Here is a 21,167-nt window from a genome sequence, read left to right as displayed (position 1 = left end):
TCCAACACTCGCCTTTTGCTGTGAACGTTTTGACTGGTTTTATGCACCAACCTCTGAATAAAAGATGCGTCCCAAACAAGGCCAAGCAGAGCTGTGCAGGGGTGGGTGGCAACCCAAGGAAGTCCTGCCTTGGCCACAGCCACTGTCTGACCACCAGCTGTCTTACCTCTTCCAGGCTGTGTTCTGCTCTTCCCCTGTAAACAGGCCATCCCAAAGACCTTTGCATGGGGGAAGGAAGAAGTGGCTGACTAGCAGATGTCTCCTCTGCCTAAAAACAGAGACGTCTCCAAGCCCTCAGTTGTCAACACTGTCACATTTGAATGATCGGTCTGTGGCTCTTTCAACAACAGATGCTGTTTGCTGGCATCCCAGCTTGGGGAACCAAGCTCAGCAACAAGTTTTGGCTGAGATCCTCAAGAAATGGTTTCCCCCAACCTCACTGTATCCCAGCAGAAACAAACCCACTGTTTTTATGGTATCAAGAACATAGCTCTGCTCTGTGCAGTGCTTTCAGAACCATCTGCAAGCATCACCAGGGACAGATGGGACAACATACAGTGTGCGCATTGCCTTTCAGAGACGACAGATGAAGGCCAGCAGTGAAAGAGTTATTGTTAATCCAAGTGAGGGTGGGAGAAAAGGCACTCAAGAAAGGATAAGCTACAGCTGAGTCCCTAGACAGCATCTTCCACCCTGACATTACTGACAGCTGGAAAATGTGAAGGTGACATAGTGCAAGGCTTACCAGCTGTGGGTTGGTGCCATTGGAAAGAATATCCAATAAATCTGCTGAAGAAACAAAGTAAAATCTGGGAAAGGCCAATCTTTTCATGTCCAAATATTCAGCCAAAGCCTTCTCACACAGGGACAACCTGGGGAGAAGAGCAGAAAAATAGAGCCCAGGACAGGCGGGTGAATATCCTTTAATGTGTCGTGCTACAGTTTGGGTCATCGAGCAGATTCTCCCCTCCCATGGGGAAATGCCAGACATGAGCTGAGCCTGCAGGCTGGTCCTTTACAGCATTTTCCAAATAGATAACAAAGCACATAGTAACTCATAGATCTCTCTCCACTCCCAAGGGTCAAACAGACAAAGAGTCAGAGAATCCTCACCAAAAAGCAGAAACACAGGTGGAAGAAGAGGCTAGAAAGGCTTTGCAGTCTGACTTACTGTTTTAGACAAGCTCTCAACTGCCACAGGTGATTTCACACTAGGATGAAAGTTTCCAAAACTGCTTTTATTCTAATGAGCACATTTTAAAGTCTGATTCAAACCTACTCAGCTTTTTGTGCTTGTGAAGCCTGAAAAGAAACTTGTTTGCTCCGTTCTAAAATGAATCTCTCAGTGTTTACATGTTAAACTGCTGCTGAGCTTTCAAAGTTCATAAATAACATGCAGTTAGTCCTCTGTGGGGAACACGGGCCTTATCTGTTTAGGAAGTAAAATTAGATCTCTATTTTAAATGGATAGTTATTACTGACACAACAGCTCTCACGTTAACTTGTTAGGTGTGTTCCAGGTAGAGTAGCTCATATGTTAGGTGAGAACTGTATCCATCTCTGGACATTAAGGTCTTTCTCAGGGAGTTTAGTTATACCATCTGTGAAGGGTACACACACAAAGATAATTTTGTTAATTAAAGCACATGGGATCAGCTCTGCTGCAGATATCCCTGCTTGGACTGCTAAATAGATATTTAAGACACCAAATTTGGGGTGGCAGTGAGGCCACATGTTATTAAAACCAACTGAGTGCCTAGCTTTGTATGTGTGCAAATCAATATTCAAGATAAGAGTTTGCACATACGCAAAGCCAGAATCCACCTTGGGGGCTTCAGGGTGATGGATCATGAATAAAAAGACTCAATGTGTGAATGCAAAGAACGCACAGTCCAGAAGGAAAGCCTTGGAGCACAGGTTAAACCAACTTATTAGAGCTGATCCCAGTCTCTGACAAAATCCTGGGACTGAAGTTGTACCTACCTACTCTGAATGTCCTCCAGCTGTTGGGACAGACCTGGTTTATTGGTGGCCTCAACCACATTTGGGGTTTTCTGAGTTTCATAGGCCAGTTCTTTAAAGTCCACATCAATCCCTTCAAAGCGTTTGGAGTCCTAAAAAGCAACACAAACATGCTCATGGTAAAACATGGATTTTGTGCTAAAGGTCTCCATCCTCTGGGTGCTGTCTTTGGGTTGAGGGGAAAACCTTCTGTCCAGTGCAGACAGGGACCCCTCCACCATTCCAGAATGGCTCTTCCACTGACTTGCCTGAAACTGGTCTGCAAACAGGCACTTGCCTTCTTGTCACTGTATCCCAAAGGGGTTGTGGATAAAGTGCTCCATGCAGGAGGCAATGTCTAGGACCAACCATTTTCATGGGATTTAATTCCCCTTGGAAAACCTCATAAATCTCTCTCTCCCATGTCCAGGTGAAGTACCAAGTTTCCCTGGCTGCAGCAGCAGGAGATGCTCCCACACCGTGGAAAGGCTCCCAGCCTCATGTGAGTGCACTCCTCCCCTCCTGCTACAGCACAGGAATCCCAACACCCATCCACAAAACGGGTATGATGACTCTTGTAGAGGAGAGCCCTTCCTTGCCTTCAATGAGGGTATGGAAACCCCACGTCAGCACCGGAGGCCCACATCAACAATTATGCTCCATATCTAACAGGGACTCTGAATTTCTGGAGCTAAACACTGAAGAATAAAGCAAGCTATGTTCAAAACATCTCTGCTCCTCCCTTCTTCCCAGGTCAGGCCTCCTAAGTGAGGCGGGACACTGAACAAGTGTTCCAAGCAGTCCAGGTAACACTTCCACGCTACCCTGTGTTCAGCCCCAGGAGCAAGGCTCCATCTGGAAGGTTGAGCCCTCCCTACACTCACGCCACAGATCCAGCTCCAGGTGAGCATCCCACAGCCTGTCAGCACATCCCCCCAGCCCTGGATGCATCCTGAGGGTGCTCAGCTACAGAGACTTTGAGCTTCAGTCTTTCTTTTACGGAAGAGAAGCTGCTGACTGAGCCACCTGTGTCCCTGGAGCCAAGAGGGCCCCGTGTCCTGGTGCATCCAGCACAGCACGGCCAGCCGGGCAGGGAGGGGATTGTCCCGCTCTGCTCTGTGCTGGGGCGGCCTCACCTGGAGCATTCACTGTGTGCAGGGCTGGGGACACAGGAGAAAAGGAGATAAAGCTACTGGAGGGTGTCCAGAGGAGGGACATGAACTTGGTGAAGGGTTCGGAGGGGAAACTGTATGAGGAGCGGCTGAAGTCCCTGGGTTTGCTCAGCTGGAGCAGAGGAGACTGAGGGCAGAGCTCATGGGGCTGCAGGTTCCTCAGCAGGAGCAGGAGGGGCAGGGCTGAGCTCTTCTCTGTGACAGTGACAGAGCCCAGGGAATGGCAGCAGATGTGCCAGGGAGGGCAGTGGGACATGAGGAAAAGGTTCTTCACCCAGGGGTGCTGGACACTGAACAGGCTCCCAGGGAGGGGTCACAGCCCCAACCTGACAGTGTTCAAGGAGAGACTGGGCAACGTCCTCAGACACATGGGGTGAATTGTGGGGTGTCCTGTGCAGGGACAGGAGTTGGACTTGACAATCCTGATGGGTCCTTCCAAGTCAGGACATCCTATGGTTCTATGGTTCATACCACTGCCAGACAGCTACTGAGATGCAGACAGCTGCCCAGCAGGATGCAAATGTAAATCATGATGCAATTTCATACATGACATTAGATAGCTCCTGGATATTAAGAGCTTGCTGGCACATGGTACAGCCTCAGGGCACTGGTTATCAGCACCTGTATATATTGCCCAGTGAGCGAGGTGTGCCCAGAATCATAGAATCATTTAGCTGGAGGAGACCATTGAGATCACTGAGTCCAACCATAACCTAAATCTAGTACTAAACCATGTTCCTCATCTATACATCTTCCAGGGATGGTGACTCCAGCACTGCCCTGGGCAGCCTGTTCCAATGCCCCACAGCCCTTTGGGGAAGAAATTGTTCCCCAGATCCAGCCTCAGCCTCCCCTGGCGCAACTTGAGGCCGTTTCCTCTGCTCCTGGCGCTTGTTCCTGGGGAGCAGAGCCCGACCCCCCCAGGCTCCAAGCTCCCTTCAGGCAGTTCAGAGATCAGAAGGTCTCCCCTCAGCTCCTGTTCTCCAGCTGAATCCCCCAGGTCCCTCAGCCGCTCCCATCACACTTGTGCTCCAGCCCCTCACCAGCTCCATTCCCTTCTCTCAACTTGCTCCAGCACCACAAGGGCTTTCTTGGTGTGAGGGGCCAAAAACTGCCCCCAGGACACTCAGCACAGCGTGCTCTCTGAAGCAGATGGAGGAACAGTCCAAGCAGAGCAGAGTGCAGGGTTGGAGACAGAACAGTGTGTTGTCCAGGGGTCAATGGGCTGCGCACATCCCCTCGTGGGTGTTCGTCCCACAGTGGTGCTGTCAGCGATGCTGCTCGTGAACAGGGACGGGGGTCACACAGCCAACTGTGGGTCACTCGTGAGTGAAAGGCAGGTTCCTCCACAGGGCTGCGAGTGGTCCAGCGGGGCCAGGAACAAGCTTGGAAGATTTTCTAAATAATCTAGAGAATAGGGAATAAGACTGGAAGCTGGACTCAAAGACAGCCCTGAGGAGGTCACAACCCTGAGGAGGGCATCAGTGACAACTCTGCTCAATTTTCTGAAGCTGAAGTGGGAGAAGAGCTGCTCTCCTGCTGCACCAGCACTGGAGGCAGGGAAGCGGATACTGCAAAGCTGCCTGGTCCAGCTCTGATTTGACAATTTGCACCATCTGAGTAATTATCTCCGTCTTCTCCCCTCCAAGGAAAGAGGGAACATGCCTGTATCACTGAAGGAAGCCAGCAGCCTCCTGCTCAGCCTCCAGGAACTCTGCATCTGCTGTGCAATGGTGGAGGGGAGGAAAAACAGTTTCTCAGCAGGGTTCAGACACAACCAACAGTACAAAAACAGCCTGGGGCAACACTGGGGAAACTGCTGTAGCATTAAGGGAGCCTCCAAGAAAGCAATGCAGCAAGAGAACAGTCCTGCTTGGGGGAACACGGCAATATAGACAACCTTCTTCTGTGTAATGGAGGCTCTTCTTCAACGCTTTCCACACAGGAAAAATAGGATTTGGGATTTCATACCTTAGGAAGCTGTGCCCGTATATCTTCTGAGCCTATGAATATGCTCTCCAAGTGAGACCGCGTACGCTGCACTTCGAACCAGAGAGAAATGACGGAATCTGTTGTGGACAGCTTCCTCTGCCATATGGACACTTCCTCCAAGAAGAAAGCAATACATTTGGATGTCATTAAATTCTGCAGCTGCACCTGGTTGTCTTCTAAAGTTTCTATGAGTTCCTCGTCTGACTTCAGCAACGGGATGTTCGTCCGGGGGTGAGGCTCATACTGAAACTCCATGGTGCTCCAAGTCATTTTTAGCTCCTTCAGGACTTTCTCCATACTCATTTCTCGTACCGCTTTGTCCACAATGCCACGAACCTCATCCTCAAAGTTATGGAGGTTGAGCTTCAGGAGGTCAGCCAGCGTGGTGTCCGAGTCCATCACAAACCTCACACCCGTCACCTGCAGCAGCTGATTCCAGTGCCTTTCCCTAATGGCGGGATTTTGAAGTTCTGCCACAGCTTTCAGGGCCGTCAGCATGTTCTTCACCTGGCTGTCCAGCCCAGTGAAAGCATCCCACGCCCTCACCTCCTTATCCAAATTCCGAATCTCTCTTGCAAACTTTTTACACTCCAGATCCATGTTTTCCACGTTAATATCCGCCCGTTTGGTGGTCTGCCAGTCATCAAGGCAAGTGCCCACAAGGGAGATCATAGCCCAGAGCTCTTTGAGAAGACACAGCTCCTTTCGGCACTGCTTCAGTTGTTTATAGTCTGGCACTATGACTTCAAACAGACCAGCTGATTCATAAATCGAGGTCATGGCTGACTCCATTTGTTTAATCTCAATGTGCTTTGTATCCAGCAGTTGATAAGGCTTTTTGGTGTCAAACCTAGAAAGAAATGTTTATTCTTCATAAGTGATATTGTAACAACTTCTAAAGAAAACATAAAACAAATGGTGCCTCTGAGACACAAAGCAGACATGATACATCTATAGTACCCATTGATGGTGCAGCCACATGGCACTGCTGACAACCCCTTTAAGCAATATTGTGCACTCAGCATCCAGATTGAATCTCTTGCTAACACCTTACAGTGTTTGCAGGGACAAAACACCCAGGGCATAACAGATACAACACCGTGAGCAGGTAGGAAATGTATGCAAGGGTTCGAGAACACATCCTCAGGACACTCCGAGATGATCCCATGAAGCTTTTCTTCCTCAGGGCTTCTCTGATGTTATAATTTCACTGTACCTGAATGGTGCTTCTTTCCGAAATCGCTCTCTGAATCTGTGTTGCTCAACATCAAACGCCGCACAGCTCTTGCGCACAACTGTCATTTCGTTCGCCTGCAGAGGAGCCACATGCTGCTTCACAGCTATCGCCAGCTTCTTTATATTGTTCCATTTTTCTGGCAGCTCCTGCAAGCAAAATTTAAATGACGGTAGGCAGTATTTGCTATTTGATATAAGATGTGACTGATCTGTTTATGGACAATCACAGAACAGGAAAAGCAACAGATTCCATGCCTAAAACTGCAAGGAAGTTTTGTTGTGATGCAAAAGCTAAACACAATTTGGGATAAAACTTATCAGTTATCCACAATTTTGAAGACGAATGAAGACTGAGACTTTAAAACTGACTGCTCTGATTGCAAAAACATGTTAAATAACTTCAGAAGAAGGGTCCCAGACCAGATCCTGGGCTCCCAGGACGGCTCGGTGGTTGAGAGAGCACAGTTCTCCTGACACCGAGCCCAGCGGGACCCAGAGCTGGCTGGAGGCAGGAGGGTGGGCTGAGGATGCAAGTTCATCAGATCGTCCGGCTTCCCAGAGCTAATTCAGAAACAGAGCCTGGGAAATTTCCAGCCAGCTCTTAGAGCAGAAGATATTATGCCAGAAGGACTTCTACAGAGCTTTCTGGGGCAAATCCCTCCAGCCTGCCTGTATAATATTAGTACTAAATCAGACAGTTTCTTTCTCAGGACTGCATCCAAGCTGCTGGTGCACAGCACTGCTAACAATCCACCCTTTGCACCTGGGATTTTATTTAGAAAGAGATTTGATTTCTTCTCTTCTCACCAGACTTCTCGAGCCAAATCCTCACCCCAGACAGTGACACCAGCCAGGGCTCTGCTGTCCTCAAGTCCCACAGCTTTGCTCTCCCACTTCCCCAGGTACTGTGCCAGCCTACAGGAAAGACTTTGGGCTTCTTTTCATCCCAGTGCACATAGTTGAGAAGACTAATGGAGATGCACCAACACTATGCAAAGAAGCGAAATAACCTGGAGGCAGCAGAGGCGGCCAGAGCAGGGCCAGTCCCTCCTGAGGGGTCTCTTTCTGGCACTTCATGTTCCAGTCTCTGTAGAAATCACTATCCATGACCATAGCAGGGCACACATGGAGCTGCTTCCTTGTCCTTCTCATACAAACTATCAGCTCCAGCCCATCCATCTTCATGGCCATGGAGGGAGCGGTACCTGGAGGAACTTACTTTGGTTTTCCTACTGTGTACAGCAGTGAATGAATTATTCAACTATGTGTTGCTGTCACTTGCCAGAAAGAACGAAACTGTTTTGTTATCTCCTCCATCTGAATGGCTGCCCTGCATACCTCATTTCTTCTGTCAGAAAAATAGATCAGTTGTTCAAATCTACACGCACAAACAGGCACCAAGCAAGCAGCTCTTGGGCAGAGGAATCAGCAGAGCTGGGTTCCCCATAGCACCATTTTTTATGCTGAACTGAAGCTGCTGTAGCAGCCAAAACATTCATTTAATGCAGCTCTTCTGTTTTTCAGGGTGTCTGTAGGAATCCAGTTATCTTTAGGACCCTTACCCGTGTCAGATTTGGTGATACAACCATCTGTGGATCACGGCTGCACCAGCAGAAAACTGGGGGATTGCTAAACCCCGCTCAGGTCCCATCCAAGCCTGCAGCAGAGGGAGGAACTTCTCCCCAAAAAGCTCTGCCTTAAACCTGGTGTCCTACACAGAGCCCTCTGCACACAACGCCCCGTGACTAAGGGGTATCCATCAGTATGTAGCCACACGCTCCTCCACCGTAACATGGTGACTGCTGCCAGTTCCCCAAGGCTGGCTGGGCATCCCACAGGCTTTTCCAACCTTCACCTCATGGTCCCCTGTCCAGAAATGAGAAGAATTCCCCAAAGAAAAATTGATTCATCAGGGCCAGATGTGGAAAGGTGCTGAAATACTTTCATAACGTGCTCCCAGTGATGTCCTTTGGGTCAAGCAGATTGGGTGTTACAGACCTAGTGGAGGACTGAAGTCCTATGAGAAGGCGACTCCTCTGCCAACATTATCCTTCCCATCTCCACAGTTGCCAAGAACTGGCTTATTTAAAAATAATTATAATTCAAACTAATTAACAGATGTATTTGAAAATGCATTAATTTTTTTCAAGAGTAATCGCTGAGAGTTGGAGCAGGCAATTCTATGTTTTTCATACATAACAAAAGGCTTAATCTCTGCTTTAAAAGAAAAACCTCAATATAACTCCAAAATTTAGAGCTATTAAGGCACATCCCACAATAGTAAAATACTATCCACTGAGGCCCTCTAATGACAGGGAGTGGGGCTTTAAATATTCCTGCAATGCTCTTAAGCTCATACTCTTTGACGCTGGCTACTTGGCAAACCGCCGTGTCCACCGCAGCTTTTCACCCACCTCCAGTTGCTTATAGACTTCCTCCGGCAGCTCTTGCTCGTACGTCTTCAGCAGTTCGACGGTTTGCTTCAGGGGCTCGAACATGGCATCGGTGACACTGTGCCTTTCCTTAACGGCCAGGAGATGCCCCATGATCTCCACCAAACCATCATAATCGCCTTTTTCAACCTTTTTGCTCAAACCTTTGTCAGCAGTTTTTATGAACTCGTCCAGGTCAGACAAGCTGTAGAACACAAAACAGGAAAGCACCAAATGAGAGCAGTTCCTACCGGAATCATCCAGGCAGCTGGACTGGCACGGAGAGGGAAAGGCCTGGCTAACTCTGCCCATCACATGGCAACATGCTGAGGGCATCAGAACCACAGTTCATGCTCACAGGGATCCATAGATGTGGTACAGCTTCCTGTGAGGAACGGATAAATGGGTTGGGACTTCACAGGTTGGAGAAAAGGCATTTGAGGAGCACAAGTCTTACGAGGAGCAGCTGAGGGAGCTGGGGCTGTTCAGCCTGGAGAACAGGAGATGAGGGGAGACCTGATCTCTGCAACTGTCTGAAAGGAGGTTGGAGCATGGAGGGGGTTGGTCTCTTCTCTCAGGTAGCAAGTGATAAGATAAAATGGCCTCAAATTTCTCCAGGGGAGGTTCAGATTGGGTATTAGGAAAAAAATTATTCACAGAAATGGCTGTCGGGCCTTGGAACAGGCTGCCCTGGGCAGTGGTGGAGTCACCATCCCTGGAGGGGTTGGATAGACATATAGATGAGGTTCTCAGGGACATGGGGTAGTGCCAGAGTTAGGTTATGGTTGGACTCTGTGATCTTGATGGTCTCTTCCAACCAAACAGATTCTATGACTCTATCCTATGATTCTATAAGGGAGACCTGTGAGCTCGGGTCTGTGGTCTGAAGAGAGTGAATGTGAAAGGACAGTTTTCATGTCATCTCTTCCAATACAAGAATTCAACAAATGAACCTGGTAGGTTGTAAAGCTACAACAAACAGGGATTCTTCTTCGCACGCTGCCTTATTTCAGAGGGTAAGTCTCTGCTGCAGAAGGATGCAGATGTTAAAAATTCACAGCGGTTCAGAAAAGCAACCGAACATTTGTGGGAGAAAAAAAAATCCATCCAGGTCTTTAGATACAAAGGTACAACCCATGACTCTCAAAGTCCTCAGGTGTGAATGGTTAGAGACAAGGAGACTATTTGGGGGAAGTTTCCCTACCTGCTTCTTGATCTCACCAGCTGCTGGACACTGTTAGCAGAGCTTGATGGGCTCCTGGATCTTTGGTCCTTTCCATTCCTCCCTTCTCAAAACGCTTACTTTTGAAGTGCCCGCTTAAATTCTGCGGATGCTGCTGGACCAAAACATAGCCCTAAACACTTCACCTATTAAAGACTAAACTGCTGAGTCAGGAGCTCTTAAGAAGAACTCCTAAATGCCTGTTCTAACCTATGCAAAAACCTCTTTGCACAGGAATTATCGTGCTGAAAAGAACACAAGAGATCACAGCAGCCACCACACGCAGCAGCCTTCACTAGTACATATGGCTGTAAATATTTCTTCGTAAGCATCCAAGCCCTGTGGCATCCTTCAGCTGCTACTACTCAAATAAATCACCTAACACATCATCCTGCAGAGACCAGGCGGCTGAGCAGCTATTCAGAGCAGGGAACACATGTTAATGCAAAACTTACATCCAAAGCTCCTCCTTTTTGTAACCTTGAAACTGCCTCCCCATGACTGCTCATGCCAGGCAACCCCAATTACTTTTTTTACAAAGAGTGCACTCAAAAGAGCACTGCATTTAGAAACGGAGCAAGTATCTCATGGCATTAATGCAGCTTTACTGATGGCAAATTCAACAAAATAAGCATAGAGCCCTAGAAGAGATTAGATTAGTGGGACCAGGATGAACAGACAAACAGACATCCTGTCCAACACCACACAGTAGGTCGTAGGAGCATCAGCTCGCAGGATGTCGATGGTACCGAGTTCGTGGAACTGTTTGCACTTTACACACTCAGCTGGACCAGCTGCTCCCAGCAGAGACGAGGGGATGAAAGTTAGCAGAGATGCGATGGAGCTGGCAGGGGGTGTGTGCCCCCTCCTCTTGCTCCTGTATTAGCCTTTTGCTTATCAGTGTGAAATGATAAAGCCCAGCCAACACAAGAGAAACCCACTTTGGTTCTGGGAAGAAGAGGTAGAACGGTTCCTACCTGTGCATGACGTGGTCCATGAGATGCTGCTTGAACACCAAGCTCCACCGTTTAATCACGTTCAGCAGAGACGCTTTGAAAGGCCGAGCATCAACTTTCATCCAACTCTGGAAAATGCTGATGGGCTCGATGCGATTCACCTCCTCATAGATCTTCTCGTAGGAGTCAATCTGCTCTCGGAACTGCTGCAGCGTGGGAGGTGACTCAGGGACCCCGTTCTCTGCATGGGCCTCGGTTTCTGCCGCAGTGAGAATGCGCCCGTAGAGGAGGAACTGGCGGAAGAACTCCTTTCTGTCCTCCCCGTACAGGTAGGAGTAGTGGTCGAAGGCACTGCGGTAATCACAGCAGGCCGCCATCACGGCCTGCACACGCCCCATCAGCTCATGGCGCATGTCGGCCAGGTCAGCCATGTCCTCCGTGTCAGCCTGGAGAGAAGAGGAGAGGAGCTCGCAGTGATGCGGGGGCAGCGTGGCACCTCCTCACTGCCACACAGCGTGAGGGAGCTCCACAGCCACGGACCTGGTAGTGGAGGAAGCCGCTGTGCTCAGCCAGCCTGGGCACCAGCGATGAGATCCGGTAGATGTCGTTGAGAAGACCTTCCACCACGTCGTAGAAGCCGTCGTTTGTGCCAGGGTCCAAGGAGGGTTGAAATATCAAATCTGGGATCACCAAATCCAGCTGCACCTCAAACAGGGGAGGAAGCCCTGCCTTGGGATCTGGTAGGGAAGAACAGAGGTGCCAGGTTATTTTTGAAGGGGAGAAAAGTGATCTAGAGCCACCACTAACATCCCACCACAAGACACACACATGCCCCACAGGGACACCAGGCAGGTGGGACACCCACTCGCTGGGTCCAGTGACATTGTGTCTGCATACAACGCAGAGGGGAGGCTGCCAAACCAGCTGGTGTTCTGGTACCCACAGGAGATACTGGAGAACAGATGAGACACAAGTGATTTAAGGACCGGAAAAATGCTGTGGAGGGAAGCCTTAAAGAGACCAGGCTCTTCAGCTAATCAAAAGGGAGTCTGAGAGCTGAACAATTACAGCGCATAAGTACTTAAAGAGGAGAAAAACAACAGGAACCAAGAGGCTCTTTAATTTAGTGGAGAAAGGCATGAAAAAATAAAACACCAACTGGTTTCACAAATGTGAAATTCTGTGCTTGTTTTTAACAAGATGGTGAGGAACTGGATGCAATTCTCCAGCTCAGTGTGCCTCCACATCCAGGAGGGAAGTGTTCTGAAGATGTGCTTTAGCTGGACACAGCTGCTCTCAGCAGAGTGACCCTCCGTGGCAGCCTTAGGCAGGAGCTCTGCTTTGGTGACCCCTCTCCTCACTCCTCAGTGATGGAGGTTTTTCTTTCATGTCTTTCATCCACAGAACCAACTCTTGAGACTCTCCACAAACGAAAGGTTGTGTCACCTTGATGCTTTGTGCATGGGAGGTCAGGAGATGGCTGATGCCCAAGAACAGACTTGGAATGATGCCTCAATTTTGTCTGTTCACAAATCCCAGCAAATGGTGCACAGTCATCTCTGTCCCTTCCCTTGAGCAAGGCTTTGCTCCAGTGACCAGGGGACAGAGTTACCCTCTGAGTCTGGAGGCTCCTCCAGCACTTGCTGTAGACAATGCAAGAGGCAGAGTAGAAAGACCACCACAAGTCAAAGCACAAAACAGAAACTTCCTTTTGGTGAGACTGAAGATGGTATCACGGCCAGAGCTGAGGAACCAGCAGTTACCTGTGCTTTCGAGGAGGTACTTGAGTGAGCACTCAATGGCAGCGAAGAATCCATCCAGAACTATCTCATCCACGTAATCCACATAGGCCTTCCAGATGTCAGATGCTGGGTCTGCAAGTAAGAGGCTCTGGTTTTCCTGGAAGAAAAAGACGACACTTTGAAATACAGCGGGGCTGAGTCTGTCCTACAAGAGCTGCCCACAGCTGAGGACTCATGGCAATGAGCACACAGGTACCAGCCCTGCGGGGGGAGAGAAACCAGACAGACGGATGTTGCTGCTGGTAGCATGGCCACAATTTTCTCCTTCTGTCAAGGGCTGCTTTGTCATCTGAAGCAACTCAAAATAATCACAAGGTAAAAATGGAGTGCGTGAGAGACTTAGCAGCCCTGCAACCTTCTCCTCCCTCTTCTCTGAGGCCAAAGGCCTCAAGGGTGCTTTGCAGACCTGGGCCAAAGGCTCATCCCAATGCATGAAGCCTCAGTCCTTGTGGCCTGTATAATGTTACCTTGGGTGGATGAGTCCTTCCAAGTGGACTGCTTACACCTCTGCCCTACAAATGGTCATCTCAAAACAAGAGAACTTTAAAATTCAGAAAAGGGTTTTTAAATAAACCAAGTGAAAATAGTTAAAGATTGGGATCAGAAGACAAAGGGTTGGCTTACAGCCTCCCTTCTCAGCTTATTGCGTCCCTTACCTCCAGGCAAGTTCACAGTCAGGAAATTCACGGTTTTCTAGGCCACAGAATGGCCCCATCCTTCTTGCGTCTCCTCTTCCACACCCACAAGACCAGCCTGGGTATCCATCCCCTGCACCTCCCAGGCTCTGCCGTGATCCTGTTCCGGCCTTGCTATGCCCTCTGAGGGCTCTTTCTCCTAAGCCTGCCAGGGGCTCTCAACACAGGCACGGGCTCAAAAAAAACGTAAGGTCCAGCTTGCAGTCTGCTGCCAGGGGTTCAAAGCTGGCTGTATTTCATCTCTGGGGACACAGGAGAGGGTGCCATTCCCAGTGGCATGGCAGCTTGGCACACATGAGATCATAGAATCATTCTGGTTGGAAGAGACCCTCAAGATCATCGAATCCAACCATAACCTAACTCCACCACTAACCCATGTCCCTAAGAACCCCATCTGTACATTTGTTAACACCTCCAGGGATGTGACTCCACCACTGCTCTGGGCAGCCTATTCCAAAGCTTCACAATCCTCTCTGTGAATTATTTTTTCCTAATATCCAATCTGAACTTTCCTTGGTGCAACTTGAGGCCACTTCCTCTCATCCTATCTCTTACTACTTGGGAGAAGAGACCAACCCCCTCCATGCTCCAGCCTCCTTTCAGACAGTTGCAGAGAGCAAGAAGGTCTGGCCTCAGCCTCCTCAAGATAGAGTGGCATTGCCAATTGGGCTTGAGTCAACCCAGAGTTGCTGCTCCCCAACTTTACACATCAACGCTGAGTGATTAAACTGTTAACAGAGCAAGCCAGGGCTCTGGTGCCTTGCAGACTCACCTCCACATTTTGCTGACACAAGAGAAAGGGGAACTTCACAGGACTGAACACTATGGGAATGCCCATTTGAAAGCACCACCCCCTCTTCACCGTCCCATGCCCTTGTATTTGACAATGCCCCCTTGTCACTGGTGTTCTACTGAACCTTTACTCCAGAGGCCTCATCCTGGTGCAAAAGGGCAATGCAAGCCAGCATCTCACTGTCCTGCCTGTGCTTGTGGGTGCACGTACCCAAACTCTCTGTGCTCTTCTCTCAGCAGCCTCAAGACTCACCTGCTCAAAAGAAGACCTGAACACCCAAGGGAAACACAGCAGACCAGCTCTTGGCCCCTTTGCTGCTGTTCCTCCAGGTTTGACCAGCACAGCAGGACAGAGGCATGGGGACATCCTATTTTGGGCCACGGTGCCTTTCCCTCCCCAGGACCTTCATGCTGCTTTGCAGTTGGTCCTGCCCTGTGAGCCACCAGAGCAGCGGTGCCAGCCCTTCTGCCTTGGCCACAGCCCCATGTTCTCTCCGGTCAATTTAGGAAGTGTTCCCATCTTTTGGGTGTAGCTGGAGGTGGTTGAGCCTGTCACAGCTGTAGCAGCAGGACAACGTGGGCATAGTAAAATCCTCGCCGTGGGGTCAGAGGGTACAGAAGTGGGTCAGAAGCCCAAGGCTGAGTGCAGACAGTGAAGTAAGGTGAGCAACAAGGGCTCAGTGTCCCAGAGAGGGTCAGCCCAGTCTCTCCAGAGTCCAAGGCCAGATGGTGACCCTCAGGAGTGGGCTGGACCTAAAATCCATCTGCCTTCCAGCCAAGGTGCTGTCCCTGACACGCTAAAACCTCTGGGCAGGTGAGGCGCAGAGATTTGGGCTTTCTCCTGCTCTGCAAAGAGGACTCTCAGCTCTGGCAAAGCCACTGGAAAAAACCCAGGGTTCAGACAGCAGCTTTTTTCTTGTTACTCAGCTTCTCCCTGGACTGACAGCGTCACCTCCTGCTCCCACAGAGGAACAACAAGCCTAAAGCAGAAAGGTCAGCCACAGCCAGCTGCCTCTCCATTTTAAGGTGAATATTTCGGAGGAGTTTTTCCTCTGAGCAGGATCCCAAAGCCTGATGCACGACTCCCCTCTAGTGGCTTCACAAGAACCAGGACTGGGAGCCAGACTGGGCTGCATCGGCTCCCACTCCTGCTCCAAACTCGGTGCCTGGTCAGCAGCCCCGCACACTCAGCTGTACCAGCTCACCCATCAAAGTATTCCTTAATCAACAACAGGTAAGTTTTTCAAACGAGTTAAGGGAGTTAATTTTAAGGTGAAGCAGCTCTGGACATTTTCACCAGAGCGGAGAGACACCCAGAGCCTATGAAGAGTCAACAAACCCCTGGAGAAGGTCCCCCCTCACCTTCACCAGCAGATGAATCCTCTGCCCTGACTCTCGGACAAGGCTGTAACGCCGTTCCAGGCGGTCCTGACAGTCCTCCAGGCTCAGCAGCGATTCTCTTTTACAATCTCTTCTCACAAATACGGGCGACGCCCACGATCCCACGATGGTCTGGATCTCCTCAACATTGTTTTTGGCTTTCTGTATCCTCTGCTCGAGGTCATGGACATCATCCATCACCATGGAGATGTGATCCCAGACACCTGGTAAAAAATGAGATGATTGACTACTTTTTTTCAGAGCTGCATGGCCAAGCTCTTGTGCACTCTCCATAAGACTTTTCCCCCACGGTTTCATGTATTTCTCACCCATCATTAACACAAGAGACTTACCACCTCAACCAAAAGAGTCACTTCTAGCTCCCTCCTACCCCAACAATCCATGGTACAGCTGCAGCCTCTGTTTTCTGCCAGGAGCACCAGCACCGTGGGGACGTCTGACACTTCCCCCTTTCCCGTACCCAGATTTAATCTGCTACCAGAGAGAGAACAAGGACAACAGGCTGAGTGTTCCTGCCACTGTCACTAGAGCAGGGACCCACAGCCCCACAAACACAGGCTGTGACAGCCCAAGGTACCAGCGAGGGCTGCATTTAGATTCAGGGAACTTCATCTGCAGGAAAGTCCCTTCATCTTTGTTGTGCAATGGAGAAAGAGTTTTTCAGCATGAGGAATTCTGCTTTGCAAGTTCCCAAGGGAGGACACTTGTTCCTGTTCATACCACAAGCCTGATGACAGAAATATATATTCCAACAGCGAGCAGTTTGCTTTCACCAAGAGGAAACAAATTGTCTTCCTCCATTCTGCTTTGCAGTTAAAACTGATCAAGCAAGAACACTGGTTAAATCATCCCAAAGTCACGGTGCACAAACCTCACCACTAACCACAGTATTTCATCTGGCTGGAAAGGATAACGAGGTGGCCCTGGCCCCCACCGGGAGAAGTCTGTCCCAAGCCAGATGGCTGGGCCAAGGGGTCCCAGTCCCTGCACAACTCAGGGAGAAAGCAGTGCCTTGGGGACACAGGGACATGACCACACAGTGGGTCACTTGGGCTGGCACGGGCAGGGAGCAGACTCTTCAACCCCAGCCTTGCCAGCTCTCACAAACCCCAATCTTGCCGTTTCCTCAGCATCACTGCTTACAGGGCAGCCTCTCTTCCCCAAAAGCCCAGAGGGAAGCTGAAGGGATCAGGATCCTGTCCCCAGCCCAAGCAGATCAAGGTAAGATGGGAAGGAGCAGGCAGGCTGGGGGCTGCCCTTTGTCTCCCCAGTGCTGGCTCTGCTGGAGAGTCCCCTGCCCTGCTGTGAACTGTCACTGGGAACCAGGTGATGGAGGCTGGGGACATGGGAGGAATCTGATGAGACCCAAGTGAGCAGGTTAACCATGAGCAATGTGCCCTGTGGCCAAGAAGGTTGATGGTACCTGGGCTGCGTGAGTAGGAGTGTGGCCAGCAGGTCGAGGGAGGTGAATCCTCCCCCTCTGCTCTGCACTCGTGAGGCCCCATCTGAGTGGTGTGTCCAGTTCTGGGCACCCCAGTTTAAGAAGGACAAGGAATTACTGGGGAGAGCCCAGCGGTGGCTACCAAGATGCTGAGGGGTCTAGAGCATTTTTCTTCTGAGGAAAGGCTGAGAGAGCTGGGGCTGTTGAGCTGGAGAAGAGAAGCTGAGAGGGATCTGATCAATGGGATCAATATCTCAGGGTGGCTGTCAGAGGATGGACCAGACTCTGTTCAGTGGTGCCCAACGCCAGGGTGAGGGGCAACGGGTACAGACTGAAACACAGGAGGCTCCATCTGAACATGAGCAGAAACTTGTTTGCTGGGAGGTGCCAGAGCCTGGCCCAGGCTGCCCAGAGCGGGTGTGGAGTCTCCTTCTCTGAGACATTGAAACCCGCCTGGACCCACCTGTGTGATCTGCTCTGTGACCCTGCGTGAGCAGGGGGGTTGGACTGGGAGATCTCCAGAGGTCTCTTCAGCCCTCACCAGTCTGGGATTCTGTGAAATCCTGTACGGCCTCTTTTGCCCTAACACAGAGCTAGCTCACCCTCCATCTTCCAGTTGAGTGTTTCTTCTGCCTTCTTCAGCTTCAAGTTAATATCCCACAGCTGCTCCTGTATGAGAGGGTATTCGACCTCCAGGACTGTCTTCAGGACCTTGTTGTATCTGTTCACCATCAGCTCCAAGTTGGCCGCCAGCTGCCGGTATGACTCCTTGGAGGAATAGATTTCTGCTGCCGTGGGTGGGATGGCTCCCAGCCGGCTGCCAGACAGGTAGCTCAGCTCCCTCAGCACCGACACCAGCTGCAGAAACAAGGCAGAGAGCTGAATGTGAGGCAATCCTCCCCATTCACCTGGCAGACACCCTCCCGTCAATTCTGGGGATCTTAGGGGGTTCCTGCTGTTTTATTCACAAAGCAGTACGCTCTGAGAAGGGCCTGGACACCTCCTAGTCCAGACCATCTCCCTCCCATTGATCTTTGCCTCTGATTTGCTTCCCAATCAAAGACATATAGCTCTGTTAACTACCCAGCCAGCAAACCCTGTGCAGCCTCTAAAAGCCATGATGATCTCTGGTCTTCTCAGCTATCCTCATCAATACAGTCTTTCAGCAATACTGTGCCTGCAGGAGGAGGCACAACCAAAAGCATCTTTGAGTTGTGACGGAACGGGATTGAGTGGGTTATTAAACTATAAACCCAAGTAGAAGTGAGTCCCTGCAACAAACGGAGCAGCAAGGTCTTCCAACGCAATATATCACTTCTAAGACAAAAAAAAAAAATCTTTGCTCAGTTTAGTGGCTTGTGAGAGGGAAAATGCTCCTGAAACGGCACATTTTGGCTGGGTGACAGAAATTCAGTATATTGTATGGGCAATGGCAGGGGTGAGGAGTATCTACAATACTAAAGTGACTATGTCCACAATGACAAGAAGAGGAAAGAAAGACGGAGCGCAGAAGGGTGAAGGGAGCAGTTTGAGGAGGTGGATGGAAGAGGATGGGATGGGAGGAAGGGAAAAGCAGGGGATTGAGGGAGCAGGAGGCCAAGTGAGATAGAACCAAACTCCCCTCCCTTTTATGCACTGGAATGTCTGAGACATCCCCACCATGGTGTCAAGGATGTCTTACCCTCTTTCCCTCTCCTCCATGGAAGGTGAGCTCTGGAAGATTCTTTAATGTTGAAGGGTTGCAAATACATCCTCCCTTTAGGCAAAATGAGGTGCTCCTATCTGCTCTGAAGGGCATGAAGGGGCTGCTAAGCAGGCACCTGAGGACATGAGGCAGTCCTCAGTACGGAAAGCTGAGAGCAGCGCAGAAGCACTCAGAGACTGGAGCTGAGAACATGCTCAGCACGTCACAGGCTCCAAACCCTGGCACCAGGGTGAAGGGTGGAAAACATCCCCTGGGGCCATTTGCTTCCCACCTTAGCAAGGAGATTCCAAGCAGCTGGACAAATCCTTTGTCTGAGAGCCAAGCTGGAATGAGCTCTGGAACCTCAACACTTTTCTCTAACAGCAGCAAGTCCCAGGGAAAGGGGGAAGTGTGTGATGTTTTCCCAGGCCCCTGAGATTCAGCACCTCCGCAGCAAATGGCATTTCACATTTGAGAGGCCCCAGCTCTCATCAGGCCCCAGAACCTTTGAATCCACCTCTGCACTCTGCTGGCTTGGGCCCTGCCTCTGCTTTGGGCAGGGGGATGGTCAGGCCTCCCTGTGCTGGAGAGGGCAGCCCTAGGGAACAGAGACCTACTGGAAGCCTCCTGCACCACAATTAAGGAAATCCAACAGCCACAACACTGAAGTAACAAAACAAACCTTTCCTGGGATTTTTATACCCTTTCAGGAAGCTCAGATTTCAGGTAAACATAACACGAACCCACGTCTGTAGGATGATGCTCCTACGCTCCCCACACCAGCGTCAAACCAACCTGCTCTGGAGATGTTGACACCAGTTAACATCTGGCTACTCACAGACTTTCTGGCTTTAATTACAATCTGCGCTGCTTAAACTGTAATCCTGATATTTTACCAGGAGACAGAGCCCACAAAGGGGATGGTTAATTCATGTCACCCATAACAGATGCTCCAGGGACCTCAGCAGAACAGATCTAGTAGCGATCCCACCAGACTTGCCATGCACGGTGGGGCACAGCTTGGAGACGTGCCCTCCAGCAGACAGGAAAGCTAGTTCTTACCTGGGGATCAAAAGTAACTGTGATCAGTTTGGTTTCTGGATCTCGCCGGATAAGCGGTTGAGTAAGGTTGTACTGTGATTTTTCAGAGACTGTCTGGGACCAGTCTGCATAGAGCTTCTCCTGATACCTGCCGAAAAACAAACAAACAAATTAAAACATCCACCACGTAGCTGCCAAGCCCGCACACCAAGACACAGAACCAAATAAAAGCCAAGTCCACTTCTGAGGGCTGAAGAACATCAAGGAATATTTAAAACCCACCCACACCACCTCCATAAAGATCTTGGCTTCAAAGACAAACACCTGAAAACCAGTGACAGCATCAAGTCAGGAAAACAAAGATCCCCCAAGTACCATTCTTAGCAGAGGATTCAAATTTGGGGACAAACATTCAAAAGCTCAGAGCAATCAGTTCAGTTTTAGCATCAAACATTAAGATATTAAGTGAGGTGCAACGAATCCCACTCCCACTTGTGGAACACACACATTACAGCCACGGTAAGTACACTGTGAATGGGCACAAGTGGATTGAGACTTCTGGTCAGCTCAGGTTTTCTACCACAGCACCTCCTACATCCAAAAGAATCTCGTTCCAACATTTCTGCTGGGCTGCACAGCCCCTGTCCCTCCCATGCAAACTCCTCATTTCAAGATATCACAGAAAGACTGTGGTGTGTAGCAAAGGATTCCTCCTCCTCTCTCATCACAAAATTCCTTCTGGCTTAGAAAGAGACATTCTCAGGCCCTGGGCTTGCAAATGTGCTGAAAGGTGGTTTAGAGAAGGAGAAGGAAATGGCCTCAAGTTGCACCAGGGGAGGTTCAGACTGGATATTAGGAAACATTTCTTCCCCAAAGGGCTGTCGGGCATTGGAACAGGCTGCGAGGGCAGTGGTGGAGTCATCATCCCTGGAGGGGTGGACAGACGTGGAGACGAGGTTCTCAGGGACACGGGGCAGTGCCAGGGTTGTGTTAATGGATGGACATGAGGGTCTCTTCCAACCAAAACAATTCTATGATTCTATAAGGTTTGGCTTTTTTTCATACAGTTACAGTCATGCCTGAGCCACCACTTACCTGTCGAGCAGCTGGATCATTTCTTCATACTTCTCTATCACCCTTCTTCCTTCAGCAGAGTCCAAGCAGCTGGTGGCACAACAGACAAGCTCAGCGTTACATTTAGCCCTGTGAGGCTGCAGTCTCTATTTACCCCTTCCCAAAACCACCCACCACCTTGCAGGCAGAGCCTGGCTGGGGATCTTACATTCCAACCCCACCATAT

General features: G+C 50.0%; 1 pseudogene; it reads right to left on the bottom strand.

Annotated features, from left to right (window-relative positions):
• Window positions 1–21,167, bottom strand: part of LOC136111015 (dynein axonemal heavy chain 9-like) — a 69,785-nt pseudogene that overhangs the window by 29,196 nt on the left and 19,422 nt on the right.

This window comes from Patagioenas fasciata, chromosome 21 (genome assembly GCF_037038585.1).
Source record: "Patagioenas fasciata isolate bPatFas1 chromosome 21, bPatFas1.hap1, whole genome shotgun sequence".
Taxonomy (NCBI): domain Eukaryota; kingdom Metazoa; phylum Chordata; class Aves; order Columbiformes; family Columbidae; genus Patagioenas; species Patagioenas fasciata.
Note: the sequence above shows the minus strand (reverse complement) of the source record. Positions and strands in the feature narration are given on the sequence as shown.